The sequence below is a fragment of the Diceros bicornis genome, chromosome 8 (genome assembly GCF_020826845.1).
Source record: "Diceros bicornis minor isolate mBicDic1 chromosome 8, mDicBic1.mat.cur, whole genome shotgun sequence".
NCBI lineage: Eukaryota > Metazoa > Chordata > Mammalia > Perissodactyla > Rhinocerotidae > Diceros > Diceros bicornis.
The window spans coordinates 48,038,067-48,057,332 of NC_080747.1; the positions used below are offsets into that span (position 1 = coordinate 48,038,067).

The following is a 19,266-nucleotide window of genomic DNA, read 5'->3' on the forward strand; positions in this document are numbered from 1 at the left end:
TAATAATGGACAGCTACTAATGTAGTTTTCTTCTATGCTGTGGTCTTGCCTCCAAGAGTATAAATATGTTTGATGTTGTTGTTAAGGTGACACATCCTGTTCCAATATATTGACATTTCTATTTTAATGCATTATACCTGTCTGGTAAGTATAACTTTAATGTGCTCTTGAAACATTAAAAAAAATTACCAGAAAAGAAAAACGTCCACTCTAAGGGATTAGAGGTAATTTAACTTATTATTTTTTTCTGTGTTGTAGGAAAAAAATTGTTTGAATAATGTTACTATTTTGGGTACATTCCCTAAGCTGTCAATGAATTCTGTAAGTAGCTTTCTGAGTGGTAATCAGAAGCATTGAAATATGGGTTCTGCTTGTCTGACGTTTTTTAAAGGTACTGTTTATAGTTCTACCTCTAGAAGAAACTGATAATATAGGATTATGGATTCAGATTTTTGGTAACTTGAGAAAAATGTATCCTTGAGGCATAATGCCTATCTTTTGATATATAACTTTAGTAAGCTAGAACAAATTGTTTTATATTTGTTAAATTGTTGAGATAAGTTTTGAAATACTATAGTTGAAGACAGTGATGATGATTTTGGGGACAGACAAAAATCTGACCCAGATGACTTAATAAATATGTGAATGTACTGACTTTGCTAATGAGTTGCAAGGGTAGATCTGTCTTCAAGCAACAGCTTTAAACAAGATTCAAGAAGTGTGATCAGGACCAGATTCCTCTTTCTACATTTCTTGGTCCTGCTTTCTCAGTGTTGACTCGATTCTCTAGCAGTCCAAAGATGGTGGCCACAAGCTCCAAAACTACACACTTTTCTCTGTAAAATTCTGATGGGAAGGAGAAAAGTCTGCTTCCCATATTATCTTATAAATGTCCCAGGATCAATGCTATTGGCTCTGACTGGCTTGATTTGGAGAGTATACCTAGCTAATCCATCTGTAGGCAATGAGGATGGCATGTACTGATTGGTTTATGACAATGAAGGCTGATGTCTAGATGAGTGTTAGACCAATTTCACATTGCTGGGAAATTTGGGGTACTATTTAGAAAAGATAATGGATGCAGGGGTGGCAACTAACAGATGTTGATTGCAGTAGTATGTTTCATTTTTGGAGCTCATGAACACAGACTATTGATGGGTTGAGAGAGCTTAGCATAAGTTTTTATGCTTTTGGACACTGACATTCACCCCTGCCCCTTATTTTTAAGATCTTTTCATTTATATTACTCCACCCATCCAACATCTTGGGAAATATGGAGTAGAACACTACTGGAGCAGAATGTGATATCATTCTTTTAGACCTCCCCCTACCCTGGGGCTAGTTGGAAAGAGGCATTTTCTCCATTCAATACCATCAATAGGGTGAGATGGTTTTGCTTGGAGAAAACCTTGCTCTATGCTTTTTAGCTGCAATGTCCCTCCCCTCCCCAAAGAACTTTTTTCACTTGGTCCCTAAGATATTTTTATTTGACCAAATAAATACTTCTCCTTCATTGAATCCTTTAGGAGCTTTTGGCTCTACGTAACAGAAGACCAAGCCAGTAGTGGCCTTAAGACTAAAAGGACACTTGCTTACTTAATAAGAATTCCTGAAGAAGGGTGGTACCTGTGATGGTTTAGTTTTGCAATTGAATCATCAAAGATCCACTATCTTTTCAACATCTTTGGTGTGTAGTTTTGTTAACTGGGTAGTAAGAAGGTTTTCAGATACCTTGGCATCAAGTTCTGACACAATAGCATTCAAAGACAGAAGTATGGTGGATTGAACAAATATTTTTCTGAAGTCACCCAGCAAACCCCCCTTACATATCATTAGCTAGAAATAGGACACATAATAATTCCTAGCTTTTAAACGGACTGGTAAATAAATAGCTGGGTTTCTAATACCTAGGGTAGGGACTGTGCCACGTAGAATGTGACTGAGAATAGTTGTGTGGCCGGTGTCTCCCACAACTGCTTAAAGTAAATGAGACAGCTCCTTTGGTTTTGCGTCGAGGCATTGGAAGAGGCTAGTACCATCTTGAAGACGTTGTATTGAGATCCACTTTTTATGGTTTAGTTCTTCTGCTTTTTCAATGGTTCTGAATTTTTAGAATCATGCAATTTTAATAAAATATTTCATATAATAGAAGCTGGTTATGCTAAACTTGTTATCCTCACATGCTTCTTCAACCACGGTAGTGAAAACAGGATGGGTCAAAATAAATAAATAATGTAAAATCATACATATTTATACATATATACAACAGAATATTATATACAGCTGGATATGTGTGTATACTATCATGCATTATAGACGTATACAGTTCCATGATTAGCACAACTGAGCAATTGTAGTAATTTAAAATAGCTTCATCATATTTTCCTTTCATTTCCCAATTTCCAAACTTCTTTCTTTTCATAGGCTCAAACAGGTACCACTATCTTTCCATTCAAATTATATGATCAGTGTAGTCTATTAACAAGAAATGCTTTAGATATATTTTCACCCATAGAAATATTAACATCTTCTCAGAGAAATTTTTGCTTATTATATTTTGCACCATCTTTCTCTTTTTTCTCACTTTATGTCTAATAAGATACTTATTTTACCAGACTTAAATAATTATGACATAAATAATTTTGTTTCACTGGTCACTTTCAATATTAAAAGTCTATTAACATGCTGCATAGTAAATTATAGGGATATGCATTATGGCAATAATTATCTTTTTGGCACGGTCATAATTTATATGTAGTAAGACACCCATTTAGAGATAAGTACTAACATAATAGTTTTTGTCTCATGCTACTAGAATCAGAACTTCTAAATCAATTTTTTTCAAACATTTGAAGTAGGCAAATATTTGGGTGTTGATATATCAAAGATTCTCTCTGTGATTTTTATTTTTGTTCAGGTGGATAAATTTTAAAAAAAAGGAATAAAGGCAAATTTAGTGATTCCAATATAATGTAAGGAGGTAGTAACAGGATACTGAAGACACAATGTCTAGGCTGATAACCCAGCTCCCATTATGAGCTGTGTGACCCCGGGTCACTTAGTTTAGCTCTTTGTTCCTTGGGTTACTTTTCTATAAAATGACTATTAGAACGATTAAATGAAATTATCTGTGTAAGCACTTAGCATAGTGCTTAAAATATGGTAAGCACTTAGTAACTGTTAGCGCTTGTCATTATCATTTAATTTATAAAACTTTGAAAGTGATACTGAAAATTATATTTTAAAAAATGAAAAACAAACAAAACACACCTCCTCGCCTATTATGAAATAATAGGTCTTCATGTGTCCATTAAATATTAGATCATACTTATAAAAATATTTGAACACTCATTAGGTTCCATAATTATATTTAATCATTAAATTACATTGATTAATACCACATTTCTTATATGCATCTATCCTAATCAGCCACACCTTTTGTAATTTTTACAGAATTTATCTGAGATTAATTTAGAGTAGATGACCTCTTGGAGTTGTCACTCCTATACTATCAGAACACTCAGTTAGTTTGGCTAATAAAAATTAAAATAGTTAATTATAAAATTCAGTATTCTAATTGTCTGGTATTGTCATATAATTAAAATTTTAATGTATTGACATATTTTGTCTCTCTCCCTATTTATCTATCCACGTTTGTACACACACACATGCACACACAATGTTAAGGAATATAAGACTATATTTAGGTTATTTTCGTCCTCGTATATGATTTTATCACAATGAGTTGGGCCTTGACCAAGTCGGCCATTGATTAATTTCATGTTTTTCCAGTTGTAAATCTGTAGCATGTTCTTTTTTTAGCACTAGAAGCTTTATTTCTAAATATAAATAATGCAACATATTACAAGTATAACATTTTATAAATGAATGAACTTTTAAAAATGTGAATGCTTGAATTTTTAGGAATGGGCTACTACCTTTCCCTTAAGTCACTTAGGGTTACTGGTGAAAATTCTGATCTCGACTGAAAGGGGAAGTTAGAAATTGGTGAAAGAAAGATCATTGCCCATGCCATTATGTTTCCTTGTAAATAAGAACTGGGCTATATTTATTTTGAATTTCAAAGGCCTAGGATTTTTCCTGGGTTAATATACATGTGTGTGTATGTGTGTGTGTGTGTGTGTGATTTGAGTAAATGAACCAATGGTTTAATACAGAGGCCAAACCATGACTTCTCATGAAAGATGTTTATTTGCCCTTATACCATTTTCAGTATATAAAAAAATGACTATTGTTGAGACAGGAATATAAAATGGAGACATAATAAGAGTAACATAATGATCATTTTCAAATTATTTAGGAGAAGATTTTGTTTCTTTTATATCTAATCTGCATTCTTTAGGCTCTGTCTTTCATTTTATGGTATGATAATTTTTGCTAGTTGAAAATACACAGCTTTTTTTTTTGTTGAAAGTATCAGTTTTAAGCTCTGATGTAAAAAAATGGCAGTTGTAATCACCATTAATTTTTAAAAAATGCAACTAAGAAAGGAGGAGCAAATATTGCACATGTTAGAGTAGAGTCAATGAGATGGATATGGTGTTTCTTCAGTATCTGTTGACTGGTATAAAGTTTGTAGGGTCAAAAATATAGAGCCACAATTAATACTGAAGTCAGCATGAACCTCAGTAAATAAACAGGTACAATTTATAGGCTAAAATCTCTTCATAATTAAAACTATCTTAAGGCTTACGGAAATAAATTCATTTTTCATTAAGGCTGAAGTATGAAATATCATTCTAGGGGCTGGCCTGGTGGCGTAGTACTTGGGTTCACACGTTCCGCTTTGGCGGCCTAGGATTCGTGGGTTCGGATCCCGGGCACAGACCCACACACCACTCATCAAGCCATGCTGTGGAGGCGTCCCACATACAAAGTGGAGGAGTATTGGTGCAGCTGTTGGCTCAGGGACAATCTTCCTCAAGCAAACAGAGGAAGATTGACAACAGATGTTAGCTCAGGGCCAGTTTTCCTCACCAAAAAAAAAGACGAAAACCCATCATTCTGGGAAAGAAAGTAAATTTAATTTAGTTTGTTTTTTTCAATGAGAAAGGCTTCTAAATTTGATGACAAAAAGGAATATAATAACATAAAACAATCTCTGGGCATTTTGAGGCTATAGTTATAAGACAGGTAACACTTACTATAGCTTATCTGGAAGACACTAGTAGTGTTTGGGAATCAGATTATTGTTCCACTAGATAGCGAGCTTCAACATGTTTGTAATTATCTTTTGTTTATATAGAAACATGCTTGTGTGTGTATGTCTAACTGTTCCATAATTTGTACATTTTTTTTTAAACTGTGAATTTTAAGACTGCCCACGACGTAGTCCTTTGATGACTATGTCGTACATCCAATACATCATGGTATTGAACTGAATAATACAAATGGCAGAGAGTCTGCCTGGAGGCTTTTCTTCATTAATACCAAAGTTAGAGACCTGGAGTCAAAGAGAGAAAATCCTGAAAGCTGGGAGGTAGCTGGAAGGCAGAACATAATCTAGTTTACAAAGGTAGAGAGTTTAAGATGCTTTTCTGTGTTCCCTTAGATGCCTATTCCAAAACGTTCCCCTTTCTTCAGATTGCACCACTGGGAAGGCAAATAGAACCTTCTTGACCGGCAAACCAAGAATCATTTTAACAAAATGTGTACCTGAGTGGCTTGACAGTATCTTCTGACCTGTAATTTCCTAAGATCACCTGTCCAATTTGAGGCCCCAACGGAACAGTAAGGAGGGATTTCACAGACTATTCAGGTGAACCATCTTCTTTGCTTCCTCTGTTGCAGTCCCAGCTACAGCTAGTAATCAGACACCCAACACGTGCCTCAGCAGAGCAAGGTTGAGCAGGAAGCGGAGTTGGTGAACTGCAGAGACACATTGTGTAGCAGCTGGAGGTTTTGTGAAGTGGAAGACGCCAAAGTCAAGCTCAAGTGCTGGTTATATTGAGGGGAAAAGAGCTATCTCATCAGAAGGAAGAGTGCAGACACCTGGAGTGGAGAGAATGGTTGCATTCTCTTTCCTCTTGTCTCTTAAACCATTATTACCATAGCACTTGGAAAGGGATCTGCATAAAACATGTTTTCTGCTAGGTTTATATTAAATATGCTGAATAAAGCCTTCTTGATTTCACCTACAAACCATGTGATTTAAAGCAGTTGCTCAGACGTTTCTAATGGATTTATTTTCATTTCCTCACAATGATATTAAAAGTCTACCTTTTCCTGTAAATGGAAGTATATAAGTAGCTAAGGTGCTCAGAATTTAGACTTATGACTTGTCTTATTTGTTATGATATAGACAGTTGTGCTAAATGATAATATTAGCAAACACCCTACCTATGTGTTCCACATTACAACCACATTCGTTAATCAGAAATTAATAGACTCAGATAAGAATGTTCTAATTAATGCTATATTGGTTGATAATACCTAGTAGAAAGTGACCGAATAAAGAAGCATATTCTATTGGTTCAAAATATTTGTTTACTCACTTCTTAAGGAAATCTAGTTTCAAATCTATTAATAAGAATTTAGATCTAGCAAGCAGTAAGCATTAAGGAGGGGTCAACCAATGTGGGATTCATTTTAAATCCTAGCTCCAAGCTTCCTAGTTGTGCTACTAGAACAAGTAACTAAATCTCTTTCCTAAGTTTTTCCACTTCATACATATGAAAAGCTCTCTTGTGGTTTTGAAGGGTAAAATAGGTAATGAACTTGAGATTTGCACAGTGACTGGAACATACTATAATTTATTTATTCCAAGACCTACACTGTATTCATATTGTAATATATTGGAAATTGGATGCATCATAATAATCAATAGTGTATCAATGTAATTGGCAACATACTTTTTTCCTTAATGGTACGTAAAATTATGTTCTGTCTTATAATCAGAGGCATCTTATATTTGTTGAAATATGGTTCATAAAATGGCATATAAAATAATATTTCTCCTTTAATGAGAGGTGTCTTAATATATTATGAATATGGGGATAGGTGCTCCCTAATTGTTAGTTGCCTTTCCTTTTTTGTGGAGCTGTTATTTGGTGTTGTCAGCCATTGTTTAATACTAATGGCTATCTAAGTCTCAATCTAGGCTCCTTTTGTAGTTTTCAAATTAAATAAACATATATAAAAATTATTTTTGATTAATAAAATATAGACTTCATAAATGTAAAGCAAATAATGAAAGTACTGAAATTTTGGTAACTGAACAAGTTAATAATTCCTATGATTTTGCTAAATCCATTTTCACACCTCACCAAGTATCCTACAAAACAATTGATTTACTATAATATATAGGGGTTTAAAAAAAAAACCAGACTCTGGTATGGCATTGGTAGCATATGTTATGTGTTTTTAAATGGACATTTCTATAGTTTCTCATCCAAGATAAACTGATTTTTGTGGCTGTATAGTGTGGTGTTAACATTCATATGTGCAGTACAAAAAGGATATTGTGAAATTGAGGCTAATTTTTATGATAAGAAACAAAAGCAAAGGTAGCTTAATAACACTTTTTTCTGCTGCCTTGGCAAATTATGTGATGAGGGAGACTTGTGTTAGAGTTCAGTGATGAGAAATCAGAACCAGAACATGACAGGTGGCGAGTCACAGGAAATGAAACAGAAGGTAGGGTGACTCTTTCTCAGAACAGCTCTCTCAGGTTAACCGAAAGTCGGGGGCTGGGAACAAAGACAGACTCATTGTCCTTTCATAGTAAATGTCTGCAAACCTAGTCACGAGGGAGCTTTTGGTGGCCTGAAGTGCCTTTCAGCAGATTTGTAAATTCAGTAGATATATGAAATAAAAATCAGCAGTTGGGAGTCAGTGCCTTGCCTTATATTTTGATAGATAAATTGCTTAAGGATTTAAAATCCATTCATAGTCAAGAGGATACATGCTGGATTAAAATTAAGGGATTTATCTGGTCTTCTTTTCCCAGAAAACCAAGATTACTTCGTGTCAAAACAGTGTCTTGAGAAAGTGTAAATAGCAAAAGGCTTTACTTGAAACTTCATTTGGAAGTGAAGACTCTCATATTTCCAAAATATATTATCGTTATACGATATGATTTTGTGTACCTTTATTTCTGAAAGTAAGTAGCTTGCTTTTCACAAAGCAAAACTTGTTAAATTGTGTTTATAAAATATTGCTTTGTGAAAGTAGCAATGCTCAAATATATAATTTATATGTCTATTCTTTGACTCATTACTTTAAAGTTACTTTAATTATATCTGTGTAATTAAAAATACATTACTATGGTATATTCGTCATATCCATACTCTTTGAAAACTATCACCAAGGTGTTTCAAAAAGGTAAGATCACTTTTATAGCAGTTGGTATTTCCACTACACCTCCTTAAGAAACTATAAACAACATAGAACCATAGATCACTGTATAGCGCCATAATGGAGAATTGCACCGTTATCCAAGTTTTCTGTCTTATTTATAATCAATGAGCCTGTTTTTGAGTCTGATATTGTCTGTCATAACTTTTTGGTTGTATAGGTAACAGTTTATTTTAAAACTGTTCTGTTTTATTTCCTGGATAAAATGCATAATTCTGATTGTTGAGTGGTTACATTGAAAACCATTACTGAATAGACACCAGAGATGTTTCTGGAAAAGGGAGTCCTTTTTGTGGTGTCCCTTTAATTGCATTGAATAGATTGCCACCTAATCAGTTTATGAGTTTGGCCCTATACCTTATATAATACATGCTAAATTACAGATTTCAAGCCTTTGTCAGTGGAATGAGGATGTTTATATGTACCTTGAAAAACTGTGGAAAAATCAGAAACACTGAAAGTTAATTTCTAATTTATTAAGAGTGATGATAAAAATTTGCTGCATTTTTAGTTTCTACCTTGAATTTTTGTAAAGCTTTAGGGTACAGTTCTTATTCCTAACAAAAGATTTTTTCTCTCTTGTTTTTTGCTTGAGTCATATCCCTTTTAATTGAAGGTACAAGGCACCCTGGGGAAAAGGATGGCTTTTGAGAGACAGAACTCGCTAAATCCCCACCTTATATTTTTATCTTACTCAGATTACCCCATTCTCTCATTTCTGATGTGGAGTGTAAAGGAGGAAAAATAATTTTCCCTCTACCCTTCTGAGTTCTTAGCTGAGACCCCTATAATAAAAGATAGATTATCAAGAGAAAAATAAACAGAAGTTTATCAAGATATGTACCTCATGTATACATGGGAGATACTCAGGGAAAAATGAGTAACTCCCCAAGGTGGCTAAGAATTCAGTCTTAAGTACAATCTTAATAGAGAAAGCGTAGGGGGATGTAGGTCTTAGGAGAGAATAAATGATTTTTAGGAAAGATGAATGGGCCCTTAGAAGAATAGATGGGAGGTATGACAGTTTATGACAAACGTTCTCTGGGTGTGGTGTCAACTTCTGCTCTTTGCTTCTGTGATAAGTGTCAATCTTCCTGGTTGATGAAACTTCCGGGCAGGGAATTTAGGACAATGAGTTCCTTTTGGAGGCTCTGTCTTTAGGTAGATAAGGCAAGTTCAGAGACAGCCTCTCTCTTGCATTTGCTGTTTTTCATGTGCCTACAGCTCAAAATAATCAGTATTCCAAAGCGGCGTATTTTGGGGAGAGATGTGCTGAACTCCCACAGTCATATTTTTGGGATGGCATATTCTGCCACCCTTCGAGGGTTTGTTTTAATTATCTCAAGAGATTCTTGTGAGGGTTAGATAAGATACCCTCTGCAATGGTACTTAGTATTCATACCACCATTACCACCACCACTGTCTAATATTAGAACATTTATTATTTGCCAGGCTTTCTGTTATGTGTTTTACTTGCAGAATCTTGTATAATCCTCCAAATAGCCATTTTACATGTATGAATACTGAAGTATAAGAAGAATCAACTCCTCAAGATTACGTAGCTAGTACATATTACAGCCAAGGCTGTTTTTTTTTTCTTTTTAATGATTTATGACTCTGTTACAAACTAATTTGAGTATATGTTTTAATTATTGAATATTTTTGAATTAATCATTAACCTGTCCATGTGAACGTTATTAAACAGATACTATTTCTATGTGTCCACCCCGCCCTTTTTTTTGCAAAAAAAGTGAAGATATTAAGGAAGCTGTCAAGACAATATCATAATAATATTAAGGGGCATAGAATCAGATTAATTCCATTTATACCATGCTAACCAGCCTACATTTGTGATCCTTCCACTTGGGCACACAAGCAGCTTGCTGAATTGTGCTGGTAGAGATAACCCTTAATTCCTCTGTATCCTGTTTTTGAATCATTTCACTAAACAAAAGCCTTTGAGTCTTCTTTTGTTGCTGAGAACAAATGGTTAGATTTTAGGAACTGTAGCTACTTTTGTTATTCACAAATTCCAGAGCCTTTCAAAATTTATCATTCACATTCTCTGCTCTGCACACAATCAGTCATTATGTCAGCAGCTGCCCAGGGAGCCACACTTCAATTCATTCAGCCAAGTAATAACCATCAGGACAACCCCTGCTACGTTAAAAATAATAATAAAATTAAATTATGAAGTAGCAGAGTTCTTTACTTCTGCAGTTAAAAATTAATTACTTATATTCTGTAGAAATCCCATTGTACATTTTGACAGGTAGGGAAAAGCAATATCTGTGTTGAAAATTAAATTGATTAGATTGATATGTTTTGATAATAGAAAAGGTTATAAAGGGTTCCATTTCCAAATAAATGACTTCAAATGATTTATTACAGGCTCCCATAACTTAATCAGATGTCAGCTTTTGTTTTTGTAGTTCAGTGAGGGAACAATCAAAAATCTGTAATAATTTGAGTAATTATAAATTTTCAAGTAACTTTAATGCACAAATATCACGTCCACTTTTCTACATTAGAGGTGATAATGACATTACATATTGAACATTTAGCTTGCTTTTGAATGTGTGATATATTTGTGATTAAATTGGAAAATAATTATTTTAAATTACAACTTGAGTGTTCCCCTCCATCTTTCTTCCAACCTGCCCACCCTCCCCGTCTTTTCTCTCCCACTTTTCTGTGATATGTCAGTTCTGGTATTCAGTGGCGTATCATTGAAATAATGCTTCATCTATTACAACCAAACCATAAATATAAATAGTAATTTATACAGCATCGTAGTCAGGCTCTGTCAGGGACACACTTTCTTAGAAGTCATTTGTGTTATGTCAGGTTCTCATTATTTTAAGTGCCCTTGATCATGTTCTTCTCTACTAGTGTCTTAAATGAAAGCTCATGTTTTTGTCGGTATCCTCACTTAATTTCCTTCTTATTCTAAAAATAAAGGAAATGTGATGTAAATGCTGACTCAGATTATCAGTTTGCTGGCAGTTTGCTCTTAAGTCACATATGGAATTAGAGGCATCAATCTATGTCCAATGTTGCCACCTTCTGCTGAACACTTTACCTCTTTGAAAAGATCTGTTTTTCTTTTGGAGTCAGTATCAATTTGAACAAATGAAGGGCTTTATATGAAAAAGTGTAGTTTTGGTTAAAAGAAGAAAAGGTGCGTATGTCAGATGAGTTGAAGATTCGTTTTTTTTTCCCCTCTGATGTCTGTGAGGGCTATTGTTAAGAATCTAGGTAACTTTTTAAAAATTTATTTGCATATTTTCTCAATTACCTTTATCGACAAAAGCTTAATAATTCACAGTTCACTGTTCATTAGCAAATCCAAAATAATAGAGATGCTTTTTTAAAAGATTATCAAGAAATTTTGGTGTTCATAGTAGAAAATGTATATGGCATCCTTTATTATGATTTTTATTTTTACCTTTCGAGTTTTCGCTTATTGTCTTATTTATCATCACATATTGGGATCCAGTTTTCTTTTTTGAAACAAGTGTAGCAGCACGCTGAAGAGTGGGTTTTTTATGGGTTTAAGTGGGTTTTTTATGGGTTTATGTTTTTAACTTACACTTATCAGTAATGGATAGTTCTCACAATTTTCTTATATTTATTTTAATGAAAGAAAGAACTTAGTTGAAATTTAACAACTTCTTAAAAGGGGTGTTTACTGAGGACTCATTCTCATATATAATGCCAGTATCTTATTTCTATATAATCCCAGGTTATTGGCATTATGGCCTTCATTCAGTGTTTCAATGCAAATGTTTCTAAAGGGTTACTATGATTTTGCAAATACTTTAAAATCTGCCAAACAACTCTGCATGCTCTAAATGCATAAATCTTCCAAACAAATCTGATACAGAATTAATATGAAACTGGAATAGGCCAGCCTAATGAATGCCAAGCTTAATGTACAATCTATTTTTTGAATAAATCATACAGGAAAATTGCAGAGTGTGTAAATTACATAGCCATCATAAATCAATATTCTTTAGATTGCTCTGCCTTAGATAAGGGGAGCACTGCAGAGGCCATGACATACTTGAAAGTGAATGAGAGGAAAGCAGTTAAAGTGAGAGAGGAACACCCATTAAGGAAAGGAAATGCTCAGAAAATTATTATAAAAGTTGAGTACACAAATTACACATCCCTGGGCAGCGGTTATTTTATGCAGAGTGCGTGGATGAATGAGATGGCTCATGCTCGTTTTCTCCAGGTGAATGTTACAGGACTAAGTTAAGGAGTTTGAACTGTACTTGCAAATTTGCCCTAATGCTTAAGAATGAGTTCTCTAAATCCTAGCGTTGTTGAAGTAGTTTCTTAATAAACATTTTGAACTCACTGAGAAAGCTGCAGATCGTGGTCTCTGTTCTAATCTTAATTTGGTATAAAAAAATTAACTTTTAAAAATATTTCACTATGGACCATTTAATCATTTTATTATAAAAACATACCTTGCCATCCGTTTTACATTTGTATTGGCTAAATGAAGGAAAATATTAGCCCAAATAAAAAGATTGTGAGTTTAAAATATAACTTTTAAAAATACTGTCTATACTGGCAAAACGAGTTCTATGAGGAGATGTGAACACTTTTTTAAAAAGCTTTTTCACAGGCTTACTTTAACTGCCAGGAAGTTTTGCCAAACAGATTTTAAGGGGAAAATCAGGCTAGCCGAACTGTCCAAATGTTTTCTCACGTTTCAAACAAGCAGCTGCCGGGAGTTCCTGCCAGTAGTAAACCTTTCAGGCAGAATGTGAGCAGCTGCCAATCTTGTGTCAATATTTTAAATTCACTTACAACCATCTTAACTGGTGTAAAAATTTCTCTTTACCCCAAAAGGGCCAACAGATAACTTTTTTTGATGCTTTGCCTCCTTTTACTCCCCTAGTGGTGAAATAGCCAAATAAGCAATTTTGGTAGAGAAAGAGAGATTTCTTTGACTATTAGGAGTAAGAACAAATCTCAGTTTGTCTGTTGATGAGGATAAATCTGAAATAACAACAAAAATAACAAAAATATAAAAAACTTTATAATCTATGAATAGTTCAGCAAAGACTTGTATAATAAATTTATTAATTTAGTGCTTATTGCTAGAGCTTTTATGTTTTAAAAGAAGGAAAGTCCAGAATTTGACCTTCAGAAACTTACAGATCGAGATTGGCAAAGGCAAGAAATAAGGCCTAGAAATTAGTTTGAAAGTATCTATTAAACTTAAACACTGGAGAATAATTATCTTGATTTGACTCTTAGATTACAATATAAGATTATATCATAATCCACGTTATAAAGAGTGTTCTTTAAGGCAGATGAGAGTCAAAGTACCTGGTGTTATTGCAGACGTAAATTCAGAGGAAAAAATTGGCAGAAGACTGTTTGAGATCAGATTGGATGAATCTTTGTTTCTCAGAGTAGGAGGACCTTGGATTTTATTAAAAGGGTGATGATGGGTAATAGTAGAGTGAGAATGATGAGGGAAAGACATGAGGGAACAGTAACATGAGGACGATGCATAGGGCCACTGGTTTGCTTGGAGAGTGAGAATTTGCAGAATTACAGATGGTGAAGTGAACGCCATTAGTGGAGACTGTGAAGCAAATGGTTCAAAATCCATCCTCTCCTTGTGTGTTTTTATCTAACAAATAGGTATTGGGAATTTTTTATTAAAAGTTGAACAGTTTGTGTAACCCAGCATTATTTACTTCTCCTTGAACAACCTTTCACTTTCTCTCTTCTTCTTTTTTTTTTTTTTTTTTGCTTAGTACTGAAAAAAATTCCTTTAGTCATGGATATTTTTTTACAAGATTTAATTTCAACTCTAAAGTTTTGTGAAGTTTTTATTATTCAGGTTCAAAAACTGCTAATATATATTATTGTGCATATTAATAATGTTTATAAAATATCCACAAAACAAAATCCTAACTCATTATTTATGTTACATTATGAGATATAAGTGTAAGGTAATGTGAATTTAAAAACCAAACTGCCAGAAATAGTGCAATTAATGCAAATCAGGCAATCTTTTAAAGTAGTTATTATGGAAAACTGTACACATTCTAGTGATGAGGATATTGCGGAATCATTTTTGAAACTTCTCATTGGAATTGCCTTTATAACTATTAACGGATAAGAAAGTAAGTCCCATTGTTTTGCCAAAAACTATATGAACTATTTCTTTGTGTCACTTCACTCACCTGGCTTGGCTCAAAGTATATTTTCCAAAAATAAAATCTACTCTCAAAAGTTAGCAGTATGCTATTAAATATAATATAGACTGCATTGGTACCCCAAAAATATTAGTTAATTAATGAATATGAAAATGAAGTCTAACAAAGGAGCTAAATTCTAAGAAGGGATTCCAGTATATATATATTTTTTTTAATTAATGGAAAATTTGCTATATTATTGCGTAAATTTTTAAGGTGACTTACGAAGAATCCCCTTCCTTGGTATGTATAAATTCTAATAAACTTTAAAATAAGTTAGATTATTTTATAATATCAACTTAACGTGACTCTCCAAATTGATGACTCTTGTTTGTGGTGTTAACATACCAAACATTTGCTTCTTGGATGAGAACCTTGGATACTAATTATATAGTAGTCAGACTCTCAGACTCTGGGAGATAGAATGTCTACTTTGAAAGCTCAGCTTCAGCCTTTACTAGCTGTGTGGTCTTAGAGGGAAAAAAATCACTACATCTTCCTATAACTCAGTTTCCTCCTCTGTAAATTGGGAATAAGAATAATGTCTCCCTTATAGGTTTTAAAAATTAACAACTTAGTGCATATGAAGTGCTCAGAATGATGCCCTGCACATGGCAAATGTTATCCAAGTGTTGACAATTATTAAGGTAATACTGATAAATTTGGATTTATCCAGTCTTTTTTTCCTCACTAGCAAATTTAATATTAAATGGTCCTATTTGTGATTTTTACCTGAAAATGGTTGTGACAGAAACTGTTTCTGGAAAAGTATTGTTCTATGACTGAATCTGTCATTTTCTTTGGTTAATTGTTTGGAATCTTACATTTTTATAATAAAGACTAATTAGATATTTATGCATTTTACATTTCAGGTGGCAGCATTAAGTTTCTGAAATGCAGGATTTTTAAGGTTAGCACAGCTTTCTTTCTCAGGGTTTAAGATAAATGATTCTGTGTTCTTATACATAAGTGGTGAATTTTATCAATGGTCCCACAGACTACCTAGTATAGTTTGGTTCCCTCATTTAGTTTAATAAACACTAAAGAATACATACTAATTTTGAGTGGTTACATAAAACATGGATTTGACAGAAAAAGATATATTAAACCTTGCAAAAATCACAATTTAAAGAAATGTATTTATTTAAAGACAACGCAGAATCTCTGCCCTGTTCACCAGGCATCATGTTCAGTATTAGGAGATGATAATAGATAGCTTGTTTTTGCAAGGGTGTGAACACATTTATTCTCTGCCTTGGGTAGCAGCTGTGGCTGCTGTGCACAGATGTGACAGACTCTCCAGGTAAATGAGAGCTACAATGTTTGTGTAGCCGCAGCTGATAATTGTAGAATATTTGTGCTGTAGCCCTCCTACCTTGCTCTTCTGCTGCATTCATGGTGGTAAAGACTTCATTGTGGGATAGGTTTTGCCTTCAGGTAATTGATTCAATCCTTGTTTCTCATTTTGTAGTGAAATGCATTTGATTTTAATCCAATAGTTGTGCAACTCTAAAGGGAATACCCACTGCACTATTGTAGATGAAATTCTCTCTGTGCACTTCAGGTCATGAGGCTTCCAGCTTGTTTGTTTATGTTATTGGGGAAAGTGATTGAATACCCTGCCCTGCCTTTGGGTAATGCTACTGAAAAACAAACTCCTGAATGGCAACAGGCAGTGAGGAGGGCTTTTTTAAAATTCTTTTTTAAGCTTTATACCTGAGATTTTTTTACTTTGTGTATTCTCACACTTAATAGTGTGTGTTTTTCAGCTTTTGTTATGCTTATTATTCTTTTCCTATTCTTGTGTTTGTTATAATTTTCAGATTTTCATTTCAGAAGTTAATTGTGTGTGTTGTGTATGTGTGTAGCTTCCTTGTAATAACATATTTCTGTGGTTCTGATTATATCTGTTTTTAACAAGCTCCAAAGGGCCTTGGGACAACTTCTCTGGGGTGTCCTCCCATTGACTTAAAACTCATAGACGAGCGTTACAAATACAGTCCGCCCTCCGTATCCGCGGAGGATACGTGTACTATGTTTAGAGTCTGAGGTTGGTTGAATCCGCGGATGCGAAACCCGCAGAGAAGGAGGGCCTAGTGATGGACTCGAGCATCCGCGGATTTTAGTATCCGCGGGGGTCATGGAAGCAATCCCCCATGGATACCGAGAGACAACTGTATAGTGAATGCTTACTGAAAGCCTAGGGCTTTATGGACCTTTGATGGAAAGGTTCTTCCCATCTTAAGATAAGCATCACCTGAAGTAATTCTGACAGTCCTGGAGTGAATCATTTAGACAGTGCAACACTGGTGGCTGCCTTACAATCCTTTGTCTTTGGATAATTCTACTCAAGATGTAGGCAAAGAATGCAGAGTTCTGGGTCATATTTATAACTTGTTAAATTATGAGTCAAGATTGGATTATTAAACAATGGAGACACGATTGTATTATTCAAAATCAAATAACTAGTATTTTATCAGTCATAAGCCTTGTGCCTTGCATAAACCATTGGCAGGAATAATTTGAAGCACTTAATTCTTTGAAACAGCAGATTTTGCAAATGATTTTTTTTCAACTATTCTACTTTACGTCTATAAGAAACAAGATATATTTTTGCTACAACATTTAAATTGTTAATCTTTTCTTTGGAAAAATGAGTTTTAGTCTAGATCTGGTCTTTGAGTAGTAGGTCACATGTATTAGAATTTCTACATTACTCTGTTGTTACAGAATTTATGTACCATCTTGTACTCCTTCCAAGGAGAGTTCAAGTTTGAAGTACTAAAACAACTGTGTTACATATGGTGTTGTACAATGGATTATAAAATCAATGAGGCTTCTGTTTAGATAAGTATGTGTTGTTGGTGTAGAAAACACTAGATTTCGTAGGGTCTGGGGCAGACTTTTATTGAAAGGTTAGCTTTTATTCAACTTCAGTGATTGTTGCCTTGAAGAAATGTGAGTTCAGTCTTACCAGATCTTCTGATTTTTTAAAGAGAAGTAGGGGATCTAGATTTCCATATGAATTCCCTAGTTTTTAAATGTTCCCTAATAGTTCAAACTTTTTCTATAATTATTTAATAATGAATAGTTCATAGAAAAAAAAGAATCTTTCCATAAAGACTTTGGTTTTCTAACTCTCAGGTTAGCCTGGGTTTTAAAAAATTGAGACATAATTAACATAAAATAATATGCACACTTCTGAAGTGTTCTCTTCAATGATTTTGGACAGTTATATGAAACCGTGTAACCACCACCTAAAACAAGATTTAGAACATTCTCATCACCCTGAAAGTTCCCTGGTGCATCTTTCCAATCATTCCCCATCTGGCACTTGTATAACTATTTTCTAGAACTTTGTTTTAAAGGGCAAAGATCTTCTGTCTTTACAGCAGATGAAGCCCAAGGTTATAGCTACCATTGGCAGCCTCTTCCTATAAAGAAAACAAATAAACTCATTCCTTTGTTTAAAGGAAGAAAGGAGGGGAAATAATATTTATCTAATGCTTGCTCTATGCTAAGCACTTTATATCCATTATTGAATCCCTGTGCAAAACTTCTGCAGTTTTTAAAGCATCATTTTCTAGATGCAGGGACTGAGGCTTATAATGAAAAGGTGGCTTGCCCAATGTCAAACAATTAGTGGCCAAGGTAAGAATGAAAAACCAGAACTGTAATTTTAAAGACTGTTTTTCTACTACTGTAAGCCTAGAAATATATTTTTGAAAATATAATAATGAAAAATGATTATATGTGAAAAAATTATCACATGATGACAATATCTGAAACATCTTGATCATTTATTAATTGCCTAACACCATTCTGGGATACTATTTCCAACTTCACATTCAAATTTACGAGGTAGTATTTTTATTCCTATTTCACAGGTTAGGAAAATAAGGATGAGAGATATTAAGTACCTTGCCCAAATTCACATATTAAATAAATCATGGAGCTGGAATTTAAACAAGGGTCTTTAAAGACTGTCTTTTTTATAAAACTATTTTGTTATATTTTAGTGTTGTAAAGTTACTGATTTTTACTTTGAAAGAAAACTCTTCTTGAGGAGTTAATTCTTTGACAAATATATTCATGAATTACAGATATCAGTTAATGAATATGAAGTATGAAAGTATGCAAACAATATCGACGTTTCAAAAAGTATGAAAACAATATCGATACGAATAGGTATATCTGTATGTAAACATAATATTTAAAAAAAACCCCAATAAAGTGCAGTTATGGTCTATAGTGTATTGTACCGAAGGGTAAGTTCTACAGTCCACATGTCGGATAATTAGCAGTTTAATTTCTTGTCCCATTGGTTGGGGGTTGAATAGTACAAATTAATCACACCCTTTTTTCTGTTTCATTTCTGAACCTATTGGGAAATTAAGATCAAACTGATATTTTTAGAATTGTCAAGGCTAACTTAGAGAGTGTAGCTTGGGTGAAAAAGTGGGGTTTCAAGCTATATCCCACTGAAATGCTCTCACTTAACTTGTTTGTAGAAGGAGAAGCTAGTGAATCAAGATCTCCTTGAAAGCAAGTGTAAGATTGTCCTAGTGACTTCCTAGTTGGAAAAAAAGGATGCTTATGGGCATGCAGGTCCAGGAAAAAGTGAAAGAGCTCATGGAGGGCCCTACATAGGAGTAGTGAC

At 33.9% G+C, this 19,266-nt stretch overlaps 1 protein-coding gene across 13 annotated transcripts in view; it reads left to right on the forward strand.

Annotated features, from left to right (window-relative positions):
* ADGRL3 (adhesion G protein-coupled receptor L3) overlaps positions 1–19,266 on the forward strand; it is a 784,802-nt gene that overhangs the window by 83,133 nt on the left and 682,403 nt on the right. The window contains exon 2 of one of the 13 annotated variants that reach the window (XM_058547158.1): positions 15,479–15,516. The exons of the other annotated variants lie outside the window; for them this stretch is intronic. The gene's annotated coding sequence lies outside the window, so the exon portion shown is untranslated. The remainder of the gene's footprint in view (positions 1–15,478; positions 15,517–19,266) is intronic. 13 annotated transcript variants of the gene reach the window in all.